The sequence below is a fragment of the Rhinolophus hipposideros genome, assembly GCF_964194185.1.
Source record: "Rhinolophus hipposideros genome assembly, chromosome: 8".
Taxonomy (NCBI): Eukaryota; Metazoa; Chordata; class Mammalia; order Chiroptera; family Rhinolophidae; genus Rhinolophus; species Rhinolophus hipposideros.
The window spans coordinates 76,043,634-76,061,310 of record NC_138054.1 but is presented as its reverse complement, the minus strand read 5'-3'; the positions used below and the strand labels follow the sequence as shown (position 1 = coordinate 76,061,310).

The 17,677-nt window shown below is 46.1% G+C and overlaps 1 pseudogene across 1 annotated transcript; it reads left to right on the top strand.

Moving 5' to 3' along the window:
* The first annotated feature begins 11,935 nt into the window (after positions 1 to 11,935).
* On the top strand, positions 11,936 to 12,346 carry LOC308500327 (large ribosomal subunit protein eL28-like; annotated as a pseudogene). Its single transcript has one exon. The product of its transcript is annotated as a large ribosomal subunit protein eL28-like (transcript).
* Positions 12,347 to 17,677: the final 5,331 nt, after the last annotated feature.

Genomic DNA, 17,677 nt, shown 5'->3' with positions numbered 1-17,677 from the left:
CCAGGGGTTGAGGCTGGAAGAGAGAGTCATGCTAACAGAAGCCCAGAGAGGAGAGAGATGAAGACAAGTTGGGTAAGGCTGTGAGAAGAAAGTACCCACTTTTGAAAAATGTGCATCACCTTTTCATTTTACCTTACCATGCATCATGTCTCTACCAGCTTAAATTCCGTGGTTCGCCATAATCTCCCTCCCCACCTTCTATTCATTCCCTTCGGCCTTTCTCTTCATCTAATTTGACAAAGCACAGTCCTGGTTACATACAACTCTCCACCTACCTGCCCATGTGCAGTTTAGGGTGGTTGGAGAAAGACATTCAATTAGTGTCTCATTTTAAATTTATGATCGTTAACCTTAGGGAAATCATCAACATTTCCCCATCTATTCCCTCTCCTACTCTTGAGATAACCATTTCATACCTTCTCCCTTTCCTCTAATCTCCCAACACTTAGTATCCTATCTTTGTTCTGTTAATGACTTCCTACTTGACTGAGAAAATTGCAACAATCAGAATGAAACATCACAGACTCCCATTACATCTACTCAGTTCACATAAATGTAGGTCAGTGGTTTTTAAAGGCTTTTCTGGAGACCTTGTCAGAAATGCAAATTATCGGGCCCCACTTCAGACTTAATGAATCAGAAGTGTGTGGGGGGTGGGGACGGGCAACAATTGCTTTAATAAGTGCTCCAGGTGATTCTGATGAACCTTAAAGTTTGAGAAGCAGGGCCCCTGACCTATGCATGTTTCTGTCTAGAAAGAATCCCTCTACGTGTGCACCAGACTTCAGTCTATAACCAACTCAAGGAAATGGCCCCATCAAACCCATCTTCCACATCCCAGTCTTACCTCCATTGGATCACTCCCATCAGCATCAAATGTGCTGTTGCTTCTTCCATTTCCTCCACCAGTTACCACCCATTTCTCTGTTCCTCTTTGCAGCAAAACCCCAAAGAGGAAGCTGTTACTGGCTCCATTTCTTCTCCATTCTCTTTAACCTGCGCCAGCCAGGCTTTCGTCCTCTCAATTCCAATGGAACTGGTCTTGTCAAGGTCACTAGTGCCTGCATATTGGTAATTCTCAGTTCTCATCTGACCTATAAAGAGCATGTGACATGGTTGCTGTTTCCTCCTTGATAGACTCCGCTTGGATTCTAGCACAGCATGCCTCCTCACTGATTGTTCCTTCTTAGTCTCATTGGCTGGTTCCTCTTCTGCTTTTTGTCCTCTTGAATCAGAGTGAGCCAGGGCACAGTCCTTGACTCTATACTCACTAGATTTCATCCAGTCCTGTGGCTTTAAACACCATCCACGTGCCAACGGTTCCCAGATCAGGTCCGTCTCCTGAACTCTGGTATATTCAGCAGTGGGCTCAGCCTCTCCACTGGATGTCTCCCTAGCATCTTGAACCCAATACTTCTGAATCCAAACCGCTTCCTCATCTGCCCCATCTCATTTAATAACATTTATCTTTGCCATTTCTCAGGCCAGGTCCTGGGAGTAATGCTTGACTCCTTTTTGTTTAAAGAAGGTTGTAATTTTTTTTTTTTTTAAGATTTTATTGGGGAAGGGGAACAGGACTTTATCAGGGAACAGTGTGTGCTTCCAGGACTTTTTTCCAAGTCAAGTTGTCCTTTCAGTCTTAATTGTGGAGGGTGCCGTTCAGCTTCAAGTTGTTGTCCTTTCAGTCTTATTTGTGGAGGGCGCAGCTCAGCTCCAGGTCCAGTTGCCGTTGCTAGTTGCAGGGGGCACAGCCCACCATCCCTTGCGGCAGTCAAACCTGCAACCTTGTGGTTGAGAGGACACGCTCCAACCAACTGAGCCATTCGGGAGCTCAGCGGCAGCTGAGCTCAAGGTGCCGTGTTCAGTCTTAGTTGCAGGGGGCGGAGCCCACCATCCCTTGTGGGACTCGAGGAATTGAACTGGCAACTTTGTGGTTGAGAGCCCACTGGCCCATGTGGGAATCGAACCAGAAGCCTTCTGAGTTGGGAGCGCGGAGCTCTAACCGCCTGAGCCACCAGGCCAGCCCTTGACTCCTTTTTTCATATATTTGTCAGAAAGTCTTACTGGTTGACCACTTCTCTGTGGCCACATTTGTGGGCCAAGTCATCATCCTCTCTCACCTAGATAACTGCAGCAATCTCAGCTGGTCTCTGCTTCCACTTTGCTTCTTACAGTCTGCCTTCTACACAGCAGCAGAGTGATCCTGTGAAAATGTACAGATCATGTCACTTCTTCGCTCACACGCTCTCACGGCTCCCATGTCAGAGTAAAGGCCAAAGCCTTCAGCTGCTCACAAAGACTTATGCCATCTGACCCCCCACTCCCACTGTCATCGTACTGTTCTCTCTGCTCACATCTCTATGGTTCTTACCCACTACATTCACCGTGGCCTCCAACCCTTCAGACATGCCTGTTTCGTGTCCGAGGGTCTTCACCTCAACTGTGTCTTCCACCTGGGTTACCTTTGCAAGGCCCACTCAAACCTTCACCTCCTTCGGGTTTTTCAGCCATGGTTACTTTACCAGTCAGGTCTTCCCTGACTATCCTATTTCCATTTGCTATCCCCATCTCCCACACTGCCTGTCTCTCTTGCTCCAGGCTTAACTATAGGCAGAGGTGGACCTGAGATTCCACTCACCCCAGATCTGTCTCTACTCTGGGGGAGGGAGAGCAAATCAAGAAAATTAATAAAAAGCTGTCAAACAGTTTTAAAAATTGAATGTATTGGTAATTACTGGTTGACAGGATTCAAAAAATACAGTTTCTATTCTCCAATTCCAGCTCCTGCTTTCCTAGAGTGATAGAACACCGACCTGGGAGTTAGAAACCTTGGATTTTAGGCCTGGATATTATCACTAAGGAGCTCTCTGATCTGTGGCAAGCAAGTCACGAGGCTTGGTCAGCTTGGGAAGTGAGGGAACTGGGCTAAATGATGTATGAGATTAACCCACCTCCAATCCTGTCATCTCTACTTCCAGAATCCCACTGCTGTTCATGTTTTCGTCCCAGCTGCTACCTCTCTACATGCTGTTCTGCTGGGCTACTGCCTCAGCTTTCTTACTGATCTCCTTCTACTTGTCCTTTAATCTACCTTCTACATAACTGCCCAAGTGAGGTTTGTATTGTTTTACAAATATTTAAATCAGGGCATGCCCATTTCTCTCTTGAACCCTCCAGTGGCTTCCAGTTGCACTTAGAGTCACCTGTGTGCTCTTCACCCTGGCCTACAAGGCCCCTCACCACCTGGCTCTGCTCCTCCACCTCGTCTGGTTTCAGCCACTGTGGTGCCCAGCCCCTCCAACTTGCCAAGCTCATTCCTGCCTTGGCAAATCCTTGGTTTTGATTGTACGTTCTTCCTCCTTGTGTTCCCCTGGTGGGTTCCCTCTTATGTTTTATGACTCAGCTTCAGTGTCGTTTCCTGAGTGTGCACTGCCTTTCCTGACCACTGTATCTAAAGCCAGATCTCCCTTGTTGTTTTGAAATTCAGTTCCCTACTTATTTTCTGCTTGCATCATAACATTTATCACAACATAACATTATTTTAAATCATGCATTACTCACACAATGAGATACCATACAACTGTAAAAAAGAAATCTATGTATTGATATAGAATGATTTCTTAAGCTAATACTGTTAAGTGAAAAAAAAAACCCCAAGGTGCAGTACAGAGTGTATAGAATACCAGCATTTGTATAGTAAATGGGGAGACGACTCTATTTGCTTGTATATGCATATGTTTCCTCCGGGTGGGTACAGAAGAAACTGATACCATCGCTTGCCTCTATGGAGGGTACTAGGTAGCTACGGGCAGGAGTGGGAGGCTTTGCATTGTGCACCTTCTTGTATTTTGAATCATATAATGTACCACCTATTAAAAATAAATAAGTAAATATTTAAAAGTTGTGTACTTGCTTTGTTTCCTAGCTTGCCAAAGAGAACAGAAATGTCATGAGTGTATACCATGACCTTTCTTGTTCACTCTTTTGTTCTCAGCACTTAACACAACACCTGGCACCTAATAGGGCTCAGTAAGTATTTACAGAATGAATGAATGAAAGAATGAAGTCCTGTCCCCACTCTAACACTGTGGTTCTCATGTTAGGGCTTCAAGCATATAAGACATGGATTCCAGGACCCAGCCATTCAGAGGCCCCAAAAGAGACATACATTGTTTTGTAGTGTGGTGTGTACTGGTTTTCATTGTTATTAGTAAGCTTTGAAAAAAGTGATGCAGGACGGTGTGAAAGGTAAAATGTGGAGGACCTCCCTGGCACAGATGCGCTTCCCAGGTGAGAGCCCAGGTAGCCACAAGAGGGCAATGTCCTGCTCATCTTGCCCCAATCATGGCACCATACGAATGGCAGCCTCGGACAGGCAAAGAAGCCCCCTCTCTTTTTTTTCCCTCCCTCCCTCCCTCCCTCTCTCCCTCCCTTTCTCCCTTTCTTCCTCTTTTCTGGCTGCTTGTTTATTTGCGACTTGGTGTAAGGCACACGGTTATGGGATGTCACATGTGGCTTGATAGTAAAGAGTGAGGCTCTCAAGTTCCCTTTTGGTGTTTTGCTGTTGTGATATCAAAGACCCCAACCTCTGCTTGCTGCTTGCTGCAGCCTGCCTAGTCTATGGCGTGGGGAGGGGGTAGGGGCTCAAAAGAGTCTAGTGCCTCTGGAAGTCTGGTGGCTGCTGGTGGTCACTGAGGATGGGGGCCCCCTGGCGTTAGCTTGGCTGGGCTGGCCACCAGGCTGAAGAAACCCCCTTTCCTGTGACCTCAAAACATTCAGGATCACAGCTTCCATCAGACTTCAGATCTGAGACTGTCTTCTGCATTAGATTCTAAACTTCCTAAGCTCAGGAACTGAGTCTGTCTTGCTCACCAGTATACTCAGAGCCTGGCATAGAACAAACGAATGAATGAAGGAAAGTTGAGGTTCTTACAAGGAGTGAAAGCCCTGAATCGAGCTGTCATACCTCATCTAGCCAGGAGGTGGCACTAGAGGAGCATTTTCTGAGTTGACAGCTCACTTTGATTTTCAGTCTGGGAGCAGAGCCCTATTTTGACCAGGGGAGAGGGTAAGTGATTTTTTAAAAATCTAAGCGCTTTAGGCTTAAGGACTAGGGATTGTAAGAAGAGGCACAGATGGGCTAGGGAGACAGAAGTCCACACGGAAATCAACACTTATATAGAAAGGACAAGTACTATTCTGACCCCTAGGAGCCCTGAGAAGGGAGTTGTAAGTTTGTTTGAGGCATTTGGGGAAAGTTCACAGAGGAAGTAACATCTGAACTGGGCCTTGAAAATGAGGATTTATGTGGTTGGAGGACATTCTAGGTAGAAGGAATGGACTCATGGGAATTTGGGAGAATGGTGAATTACCAACGATAGCTGGGTTATCCCAGATTGGTGGGAGATAAAAGGATAAAGAAAAAGTTCTGCTTTCTGAGTTTTTGATGAAAAGAAAGACTTATGAAATTAACTAACGGAATGCATACAGTAGGAGCTCAAGAAATACTGGACTGAGACTTATGTGTCAAGTGAATAGCAGAGGCTCAATAAATATGTTGTGGAATGAATTATGGAACTCTATGGTTTCTTCGCTAAATCATATGTCCTTTCTGATGCTTTAAGAGTGTGTTATCCAAGATTATTTCCCTCTGTGTCCAAAGATCTTCCCAGACAGCTTTTCTTTCCCCCAAAGACAAAAAATCCTGGCCCCAAAGGGGAAAGGATTACAGTACCCTGTGAGGTCCTGGCATCCAGAGCCTTATTAGAGGATTCCTGAGTCCTGTTCCTTGAACATAGATAGCCTCCTTCCTTAGGGCTGAGACAATAGTCATCACTTACATTTTTATAGCAACTGATGTCATCCATCATTTCCATGTTGCTAAATCCACTGGAAACATTTCAAGTCTCATTTTTACTTAACTCAGATGATTGCTTCTTTCTCAAAACATTCTCCTTCCTACTTGTGTGACCCTGCACTCTCCAGTTCGTCACCTGCCTCTCTCCTCTTCTTGATTTCATTTGCCAGCTTCTCTTATTGCTCTCTGTAGCCATTAAAGGTTGAGTTCTAGGCCCTCGCCTCTCCTCTCCTCGTTTCATGCTCTTCTGAGTGATCTCATTCTTCCTGTGGTTTCAGTTACCATCTAGATGTCAACAGTCCTCTCCATAGCCCTCTCTGAGCTCCCACCTCCGCAGCCAACAACAATCTACTTGACTCTGTCACTTAGATGTGTCTTAGGCACCTTAATCTCAACGTGTATAAGGCCTCATCTTCCTCCGCAGAACCTGCTCTCCCTCCAGGGTCCCTGTGATGGCGAATGGCTGCACCAGTCTGTCGCTTCAGCCAGAAGCCTGTGTGAGTCACCCCTGATTCAAGTCCTGACCGTTCCACCCCCTCAATATCTCCTGACTCTTTCTACTGCTCTCCATCCCCACCACTACCATCATCTTGAGCTGCCCCCCTTTTTTTAAAATTAAAGTTTATTGGGGTGACAATTGTTAGTAAAGTTACATAGATTTCAGGTGTACAATTCTGTATGTATCATTTATAAATCACATTGTGTGTTCACCATCCAGAGTCGGTTCTCTTTCCATCACCATATATTGGATCCCCTTTACCCTCATCTACCAGCTCCCTCCCTCCTTACCCTATGGTAGCCACTAAACTATTATCTGTGTCTATGAGTTTTGTTCATTTGATTTTTTTTTATTTTAAAGCAGCCCAACTTTTTAATTTTAATTTTTAGTATTATATTTTAATAGATTTTTTTATTGGGGAATATTGGGGAACAGTGTGTTTCTCCAGGGCCCATCAGCTCCAAGTCGTTGTCCTTCAATCTAGTTGTGGAGGGCGCAGCTCAGCTCCAAGTCCAGTCGCCATTTTCAATCTTTAGTCACAGGGGGAACCGGCAACCTTGTTGCTCAGAGCTCATGCTCTAACTGAGCCACCCAGATGCCCCTGTTTCTTCATTTGTTTGTCCTGTTCTTGAGCTGCCCCTTCAACAGGCCACTCTCTTCTCAGTAGCCAAAGTGACTAAAAATGCAAATATGATCATGGTATGTCTGAAAATTCTTTAGATACCCTCTCATTTCCCTTATATAAGATCCAAGCCCTTTAAACATGACCTTTAAGACCCTGTCTGAGCTGGCTGATTCCCAGCTCTTAGGCTCCAACTCAGGCTGTTCTTTTCCCCACTCTACTTCAGCTCGTTTGAATTGTTTTTTTAATTGGGGAACAGTGTGTACTTCCAGGACTTTTTTTCCAAGTCGAGTTGTTGTCCTTTCAGTCTTAGTTGCAGGGGGCGCAGCCTACCATCCCTTGCAGGATTCGAACCGGCAACCTTGTAGTTGAGAGCCCACTGGCCCATGGGGGAATCGAACCGGCAGCCTTCGGAGTTAGGAGCACAGAGCTCCAACAGCCTGAGCCACAGGGAAGGCCCCAGCTCATTTGAATTTCATTGAAATGTTCACAACCAGATATTTAGAGTGCCTCTTTTGTGCCTGGTGTGGTACTAGGTGCTTGGGTGTTAACAAGGTGAATGTCTCTGTCCTCATGAAGTCCCCCCACTCATCGCCCCGTGTTTTCTCTTCCTGCTTCATGCTCTTTTTACCGCCTCTTCCCTCTGCCTGAATTCCCTCCTCCAGCACATACATTGTATTCCCTTCTTTTGACTCTGACTCTAATTTAGGTCAAAATTAAACGCATTTTCTCTCTGACGCTTTCCTAGGTTGCCCAAGCTCAGTTAGAAACCCCTGTTATAGATTCTCATGGCCCTGAACTTGCCCTTCATTACTCATGCCTGTTTCCCTCACTGGCCCAGAGGCTCCATGAGACTCAAAACCAGATCTGCCATGTTCCCCTGTGCCTGGCAGTGCTTGGCTCATGTCATTAACTCATGTTGATTGAATAAAAGGACATGTCCTTTTCATTTGGATCTGCTTTTTTAGAACATTTGAGGACGACGTCTTCCATGCTGCCATAGTCACGCGTGGCGCCATCAAGTCCACGATCCACTGCCGTGCTGTGAAGGAGGCCACTGATCCCAGCATGTCTCTGGTTCAAGAAAACCGACGTGCAGCCTGCTCAGAGACTTGCGGATAAAGCCCTTTCATGCAGTCAGCTCACCCTACACAAAAGTGGCCCAGGGTCTCACACAAACAGCATGGGCTGTTGGGAGGGATTCTAGTTTCCAGTCTCGGCCAGTTGCTCGTTTTGTGAACAAGTTATTCAGCATTTCTGGTGCTCAGCCTTCCTACCTGTAGGAAAGACGGACATAATAATATGTGTATTGAGGGGCCAACGGGACAGGTTCATGAGCTGTCACAAATGACACATTAATGTTAGCTTCCTTCCCAACCACAAGGCAGTGGGTTAGCGGTCTGGGTTCTGGGTCAGACAGACCAAGGGCTGAGTCCTGGCTCTGTCACTTCCCAGTAAACTGACGTTGGGGGAAGTAATGTAACATCTCTGAGTTTCAGTTTCCTCATGTGGAAAATGGGGACAAAGTCATAACTGCACCGAGGTTGTTGTGAGCACTTATGTGACACTAATGTATAGGGGGGGCTTGGCTCAGAGCCTGGCTAGATGTGCACAGCCTCATGACAGAGACAGGAAGGGGCACAGAGCAGTCAGGTCTGCGGTTCTGATCTTCTCTCGTGAATTCCTTTGGGAACTATTGATTGAGCATCTAATTGGTTGAGAGTCCTGTGGGCGGTGCCATCTGACACGGACCTGCTCCCAAGTCTCATAGAGGAGAGAGACATGTATACATAAGGAAGGAAGCTTTCATGTACAAAGTGATAAAAAATGTATCACTTTCATGTACAAAGTTATTTAAAAAATCAGGGGACTCAAAAACGTGTTAAATGAAAGAAGCTAGAAGCAAAAGAGTACATGCTACATGATGCCATTTTTATGAAGTTCTAGAACTGGCAAAGCAATCCATGGTGATAAAGATCAAAACAGTGGTTCCCACTGGGGTATTGGCTGGGAAGAGGTATGAGGTTAACTTTCTAGAAGTGTTCTCTGTCTTGATCTGGGTAGTGGATCTCTGGGCATGTGCAAATATGTAAAATTCATCCAATGGTACACTTTTAAAATTTGTGTATTTTACTGTATGTAAATTATATTTGAAAAAAAAAAAGAGTTGCTCCAGAGGAGTTTAGAGAAGGGAGAGATTTCTTCTAGCGGTGTGGACAGGGAAGGCCGTGTGACCGGGGCGGGGGGAGCAGGGGAGGACTGCAGTGGGGAGCTGCCGACGTTTTCTCTCCTGGTGGCTCAGTAAGAGAGGATCTAAACAAAGCACTTAAACCTCTCTAATGGAGTCAGGAATCATCAGTAAGTGGTTTTAGAGATTATTTGCTATCTGTTTACAGTACAGGAAAAAGTTTGGGATTATATAATTGCAAAAGTCTTATTCAGGGAGGTAATTATCTAGTGTAACATGAGTGTTCTATTTTGGGGCCTCGTTGCTAGCTCTTCTGGCCCTTGATTCCCTTTGGCTAATGTGATTGCGAGTTGTTTCACAGGTTCTCTTCTGTCGGAGGGAGCTGGGTGATGGGAGGTGATGGATGGGGGAATACAGAGTGGAATGATAAATCACATTTCTGCCGGGCTTCCCTGTTCACAAAGCACCGATGCACACAGCATCTCATTCGATAGCAATCTAGGAGGGAGGCGGGGGTGTCACTCACGGTTATTGATTGTAAGCAACAGAAACCAATTCTAGGGAGCTTAAGCAGAGAAGGACTAGTATTCAGAGGTTGTCACATAGGTCACAGAATCAAAAGGAAAGCTGGAGAACTAAGGTCAGAAAACAGGCAGTCATCAAGGAGGGCTTACTTAAACCCGTGTGTTTTAGGGTGTCTTTGTTTCAGCAGCTAACTATTACAATTATGTTTGGGAATGACCAAGAGAGATTTTCAAGAAAGCGGTAGCATGGACATGGATGGTGGGACGTCATTTGGCCAGCAGAGAAGGGAGATTCTGGGAGGAAATACACAAAGGCAGGGAGGTAGGAAAGAATGGTGAGGGTGGATTTGGGGTACAAAATTTGTGCAAGGTTGCAGTGAGAGAGAGAGCTGGGAAGGCAGGTTGAGGCTGTTTTGTGGAGAGCCTTGCGTGCATGGGTGATGAGTTTGTACTAATGGGCAGTAAGCATCTTTGGACATTTTTGAGTAAGGTAATGAGATTTTCTATTTGTACTTTAAGGAGAATAACCTGGTACCCATGAGGGGATTGAGTGAAGCAGGAAGAGTCTGGACCAAGGCCAGCTGACATGGTGAGCAATAGCGTCAGCCACTCCTGAGAGTCAGAGGAGAATGAGCACCAAGAAAGAGCTTTGGAACCTGGGTCATTGGTAACTGTGGAAAAAGCAGTTTCAGGAGCGTGCTGGCATTGCTGCTCACTCCCAACAGGGAGGCCACTGGGCAGATGGAGCTGTAACTCAGGCGGTGCCAGGGAGAAGTGCATGCCCCCTGCAAGTTACTTGGGGGCCTCTTGCCTGGCAAAACGGTGACCCCACCCCCACCCTCACCCAGCCCCCTGCCATTCACATTCTCCACAGACTTCATTTGCCTATTTTACTTATAACTTAGCAGGGATGAGAAAAAAAGATGCTATTTTAAAAAGCTGCCTGAAATGGAAAATTTTGTTATATATATTTAACTGTAAACAAACAAACAAACAGAAAAACGCAGCCTGGCAGCATTTTCTATACAAAGGCAGATTTCACCTTGGTGGGTGACTGTGTTTTTCTGAACATCCTAACTCCTTGGCCTCTGGTTATGCAAAGCAACTCTGAGAAGGAATGCGGAGGGAAACGCTAAGACCAGAAGAGCTAACCACTTTGCACCATGAGATAAAGGGCAAGCCTTTTTGGGTGGAGACACGGTTAGTTGTAATTTTGTTGTTGCCGTTGTCTGGTTATAAATGCTGTTCTTGTTTTCTTTCTCTGGAGGGCCCAGGAAATGCATGTGGGGCATGGTTTGGACACAGAAAAGACAGAAGGCCTGATCTGAGCAGGGAAGGCCCCATAGTGTGGCAGAGGTTGTGGGGTGGGGGGAAGGCTGAGGGACCAGAGAGCCATGACTCAGGGGCCTTATAATGTCTATATTTGAGTTTTCCAGTAGGACATCCATTTTAAGTTTTCGTTTACTGAATTGCAGTTTCCTCAGAATTTATTCAAGCTATCAGTAAGACTTGTTAGCTACCACGACACTGGAATTAGCCTGGGGCTAGTGCTGCTTAGGGAATGAGGGGAAGAAGAGTGGCCCTTTCGTTTAGTGAAGGTGATTAGGAGCGTGGCAGCAGCCTGAAAAAAGTGATTACAAGACAGCCTGGAACGATCAGGAAAAAAACCAGAGCAGCTGTTCAGATTACACGGAAACAAGGCATATGACTGATGAAGCTATGAGTTTTGGATGCAGACGGTCTTGTTTTGATGACTAGTTCTACCTCACACGCTGTGTGACCTTGAGCAAGTCAGTTAACTTCCCTGAGCTTCATTTTTACTCTATTAAATAAGCATGACGGTGTCTACCTCATAGGGCTGCCATGGGGATTAAAAAAGAGATGGTATGTACATCACTTAGTAGGTTCATGGCACATAGACCAGTTCAACCAGATGAAATTGCTCTTTTGTGTTCAAATATGGTTAAGAGAGGCAAATTCATAGGGTTCAACCTAATAAGGACCCAATAAACACAGGACATTTTAATTATTTTTTTTATTATTGTTGTTATTGTTACTAGTAAGTACCTCTTCTCCAGGAACCCTCAGAAATATTGGCAAGAAGACTAGATCCCCTGCAGTCCCTCCGAAGGGAAGATTGAACTATTTGGTTCTGACGTCCAAGGAGCGGGTGAGCCAGGAAGATTAGAAAAGAGGGGACTTGCTCTTTCGGTCTCCGGCTGCAGCAACGAGAAGAGCTGTCGCCATGTCTGCGCATCCGCAATGGATGGTCGTGCGCAACTGCTCCAGCTTCCTGATCAAAAGGAACAAGCAGACATACAGCACCGAGCAATAATCTGAAGGCCCAGCAACTCCTCCCGCTAGAACGGGCTGATTCTCCGCAAGACGGTGGGCGTGGAGCCAGCAGCCGATGGCAAAGGTGTGGTGGTCGTCATGAAGCGGAGATCTGGCCAGCGAAAGCCGGCCCCCTCCTATGTGCGGACCACCATCAACAAGAACGCCCGGCCACCCTCAGCAGATCCGGCACCTGATCCGCAAGAACAGGTACCGTCCAGATCTGGGCATGGCCGCCATCTGCAGAGCCAGCGCCACCCTGCACAGCCAGAAGCTGGTGACACTAAAGAGGAAGCGGGCTCGCCCCACCAAGAGCTCCTGAAGCAATAAAGCATAAAGTGTCAGCCATCTTTCTCCAACAAAAAAAAAAAAAAAAAAAAGAAAAGAGGGGACTCTCAGGTTCCAACTGTTACCATCTTGATAATAATTTCTCTCCCTTGGACCATTTTACTAAATGTACTCTTAAATTGAACTCTAGGGTTTCCTTACCTTTATTTCCCTTTCAATCCCCTTCTCAAATGCTCTTTGGAACCAGACTTTTACCTGGCCCAGAATTGAAGGAGGAGGCTGGTTGTGGAAGTCGGTGAGGCGTCTTATGAAAACTGCGCTGCCAGGCTGCAAGTCTTAGTTTGGGGTCTCCAGGAGGGCCGGGGAGGTAGCCTTGCCCTCCTTGGAGGCCTGCAGCCCTTTCTGACATCAGGTCCTGTAGGCAGCACAAGCTGGGGGCTGCAGGAGGGCTCTGGAGATGGCAGAGAGAGGAGGCCTTCTTTGGAACCCCGGCCCAAATATGGAGCTGGAAGGGAAAAAAACAGAAATGAACACCCACCTCGTTAACTTGCCTGGCCTTGAGGGCAAAGCGGAGGCAGCTCTGGTTTGGCAGGCAAATGGCCCAGAATTAGCTCTCTGGAGAGAAGAGCAGGACAGTTGGGTTCCTCTCACTCTCACTTTGGAGAGAGAGAAGGGAGAGATGGGCAATTTGCAAGTCTCCTTGGGAGATTTTTTTCATTTCCATAGAAGCCTAAAGAGCAAGATGAGTCATGTTTCCAAATGTAGTGGAAGAAGGAGACCTCGCCTCTCCTTCCCAGCCCCTTGCCATGTCCCCTGCTGGTGATGAGAGACCTTCAGCAGGATTGGTAGCAGGAGGAGATTTATTTCTAAAAAATGAAAATAGCAGAGTTGGATTTTTCTCTGCTTATTGTAAAAGATTTAGACAGTTGCATAAAGATGTATATAAAGTAAACAAAATCACATCATTCCATCATCTGGAAATAGCCCCTGTTAGCATTTTGGTGTCAAGCTTTCTACACTTTGTTTTCTTATGCATTTATATCCAGGGCACCCAGAACTCAGCTGGGGTCTTAAGATTGAGATAAAATGGGCCTGAACCTTTCATTCTGTGCCTAGTGAAAATTCCAATTCCCTCCTCAAAAGCCAGTTTCTCCAGGAGGTGTAAGTGGGCACAGTCACCTCTGTCTGGTTCCTGCTTCCTAATTCCATGGAGCTCTTAGGCCCTGCTCTGTATCCTTTGGCTGTTCTGGTATATAACTCCTGGGGCACAACGGCCTCGTGGTAACTGAGACCTGGAGTTTAGCTCCTTTCCTCTATTTGCAGAAAAATTCTCATTCACAAGAAGTCACGTGTGTATTGCAAACATTCCTAAGGTAGGAGGGACTTAAAGAGTGGGGTTATGTCACAGGAACACAAACCTTTTTTTTTTTTTTTTTTAGATTTTATTGGGGGAAGGGAACAGGACTTTATTGGGGAACAGTGTGTACTTCCACTTTTTTCCAAGTCAAGTTGTCCTTTCAATCTTGGTTGTGGAGGGTGCCGTTCAGCTTCAAGTTGTTGTCCTTTCAGTCTTAGTTGTGGAGGGCTCAGCTCAGCTCCAGGTCCAGTTGCCGTTTCTAGTTGCAGGGGTCGCAGCCCACCATCCCTTGCGGGAGTTGAACCAGCAACCTTGTGGTTGAGAGGATGCTCTCCAACCAACTGAGCCATCTGGGAGCTCAGCGGCAGCTCAGCTCAAGGTGCTGTGTTCAATCTTAGCTGCAGGGGGTAGAGCCCACCATCCCTTGCAGGAGTCGAGGAATTGAACTGGCAACCTTGTGGTTGAGAGCCCACTGGCCCATGTGGGAATCGAACCAGCAGCCTTTGGAGTTAGGAGCACGGAGCTCCAACCACCTGAGCCACCAGGCCGGCCCCAAACCTTTTAAAGCTGAAGGTTGACATGCTGTTCAGAATAGTCTTTGGGTCCTCTGTCAGCATGCTCTGCCTTCACCTCCCGCCCTCCTTCCTTTCCCCTCTTCTTTGCAGGTGCCACCCCAGTTCTTGTTTCTAATGTATCTCTCCTATTGGCTGGTCTGACAGGTAATGCCCTTGGGTATGTACACACTTCCCACCTCAGGTGGTTCATCAAAATGTTATCTTAAAGAGAGACAATTCTCTCCCTAAGGAGCCTGCTGCCATCTGTTAAGGTGACAATTACTTCCACCCTGCTAGACATATCAATCCTTTTTTTGTTTTAAACAAAAATGAGCTCATTCTACACATTCTCTAAGACAACAGAGTGGATATTCTTCATTTCACAAAAGAGGAAACTGAAACGAAAGCCTTGGCCCTTGCCTAAAAACTGCTCTGCCCAGCTCTTCACCTGACCAGGTCTTTAGGTCAGTCCAAACTACGCCCTGGGGTTCTACACACTCGAGCACATCTCTAATTAGTGCGATTAATGTTTGTTTTTTATTTATTGTTTCCTTCTCCCACTAGAATATAAACTCAGTGAAGCTGCAGACTGTCAGTTTTGCTCACTGCTCTGTCTTCAGAATTAATCACATAGTAAGCTGTATTAGTCAGGGGTCTCCAAAGGAACAGAGGCAATAAGATGTGTAAATATACAGAGATTTATTTTAAGGAATTGGCTCATGTAATGATTATGGAGGCTGACAAGCCCACAATCTGTAGGATGGGTTGGCAGGGTAGAGACTCAGGGAAGAGCCGATGTTGCAGTGCGAGTTTGAAGGCTGTCAAGCTGGAGAGTTCCCTCTTGTTTGGGGAAGGTCAGTCTTTTGTTCTGTTCAGATCTTCAACTGATTGGATGAGGCCCACCCATATTATGGGGGCAATCTGCTTTACCCAAAGTACACTAATGTGAATGTTAATCTCATCCAAAAAGCACCCTCACAAACATCTAGAATAATGTTGACCAAATATCTTTGCACTGTGGCCTAGCCAAGTTGACATATAAAATTAACCCACACAATAGGCACATGAAAACTATTTGTTGAAGGAGTGCCTGAGTGAATGAATAAATTACTGAATTTAAGGAAGGTGAGAGTCTTGCCCATGTCACTCAACTGGCAAAAAGAAGGCCTAGGTCGGGGCTGCCGGAAGGCTCAGCTGGTTAGAGCGAGAGCTCTGTACAACAAGGTTGCTGGTTCAATTCCTGCATGGGATGGTGGGCTGTGCCCCCTGCAACTAAAGATTGAAAAGGGCAACTGGACTTGGAGCTGAGCTGCGCCCTCCACAACTAGATTGAAGGACAACGACTTGGAGCTGATGGGCTCTGGAGAAACACACTGTTTCCCAACATTCCCCAATAAAATAAAATAAAAAAGATAAAAGGAAAGCGTAGGTTTTCTGAACTTGATGCAGGCAGCTGTTCTTTCCACACACCACAAGGCTTCTTGGAATGGTGACCAGAGCTAGCCAGCCTTGTTAACCAGGCTTGTGTGGTTCCTAGGGCTATTGTTTTAAATAAAAATGTCAGAGCACAGAAGACATTTCTCCAGCAAGCACTTTACATTCCACAAAGGTCTATGCTCATTACAAAATGTTCCCATCAGGCATTATTACGAAATAGGTCTTTTGATAGAATTTTCACTACCTGTGTGACCTGAAGCTACTAAAAATTTATTCTTTTATAAAAACGAGAGCCTTATCTGAAACCTTGTCCTGCAGGCACAAATACAAGCTAGGAGCTGGACACTCTGGTGTGGAGATCTGGCCGTAATTCACTAACCTATTCATCAAATCCTTACTTCCTTTTGTGCTCTCCACCCTCCAGCCAAACTAAGCTACTTCCTGTTCTCAGTATAGACCCTGCAATTAATTCCCTCTGTATTTCACCCATATTGTTGTCACACCTGGAATGCACCTCCCCCTCCTCTACATATCATCCAGTTATTTATTTATTCAACACATATTTCCTTAGCACCTACAAGGGGGCAGGGACAATCTTTGCACTGGACACACCGTAATGAGCAAGAGGTGACTACCCTTCTGGAGCTCACATTCTAGTATTGGGAAAACAGACACAACTCCAGCCAGTAAGTGAACAAGATAATTTCAGGTGGTGATAAGCACTGGGAAGAAAGCCAGGAAGTAATAACAGGTTGCAAACAGGCTGATGTGAAGTGCTAGGATGGGGGGAGGGGATGTAATTTAGATTGGAGCCCAGTGCTGGTGCTGAAGAGACACCTGAATGGTTAGAGGAGCCAGCCACATGGGGGCTGGGGGAGGAACATTCTGGGCAGAGGGAACAATGCATACAGTATAACAAGTTTGATGTGTTAGAAGAACAGAAATTTTAAAAAACAACATTTGTATTACAGGCTTTCTGTCAGGCATATGCTAGGCTGTGGGTATACAAAGATAAATGGACATGGTCCTTTTCCCTCAAGAGTTCATTATTGGGAGCATTTTAGATCTTGTTCCCAACATCTGTTGTCAGTTTGTCTCAAATAAATTCCTAGAAAATTCTCAAGAAGAAAAAGAGGGGGCAGGCCCGATGGCTCAGGCGATTGCAGCTCCGTGCTCTTAACTCCGAAGGCTGCCGGTCGATTCCCACATGGGCCAATGAGCTCTCAACCACAAGGTTGCTTATTCAATTCCGCAAACGATGGTGGGCTGTGCCCCCTGCAACTAGCAATGGCAACTGGACCTGGGGCTGAGCTGCGCCCTCCACAACTAAGACTGAAAGGACAACAACTTGACTTGGAAAAAGCCCTTCAAGTACACACTGTTCCCCAATGAAGTCCTGTTCCCCTTCCCCAATAAAATCTTTAAAAAAAGAAAAAAAAGAAAGTTCATTATTTTGGGGGGAGGCAGAAATTATAGCTGAGACTCTTTGGGGTATCTACCTGGACCGTGAACCAATGTCTCCACCTCCTACTTTCTCCAGAAACTCACTCCTCAGGGCTGTGGGACCCTGGCAGCCATGTCTGTATTCTGTGAGCCCATTCTTCGGCCATGGCTGATTGGACCAGGAGGGTCACTTGACTCAAGCAGGACCAATCAGGTTTCCTTTTCCTGGACACTGAATGGGGGTTCAAACACTACCCCTGCTTGCGGCTGGCACTAGGACATTTATTAACTCAATAAACATGTCTTGAGCCGCTATTGTTAGGGTGATCGACCTTCCCAATTTTCCCAAGACTGAGAGGTATCTGTGGTAAAACCAGGAGAGTCCCAGGCAAACCAGGATGGTTGGTCGCCCTCTCTGCTGTGTGCCAGGCTGAATGTTAAACCTGAGAATTTAGCAGCTGCGGGTGGTCAAACCCATCACTGTGTCTGGAGCAGAAGAGGAGGCCAGTTTGTAGAGAGAGAAGAATAGAGGAGAAATAAGAAACAGAGTGAGTCCCCAGGATTCTATTCATGG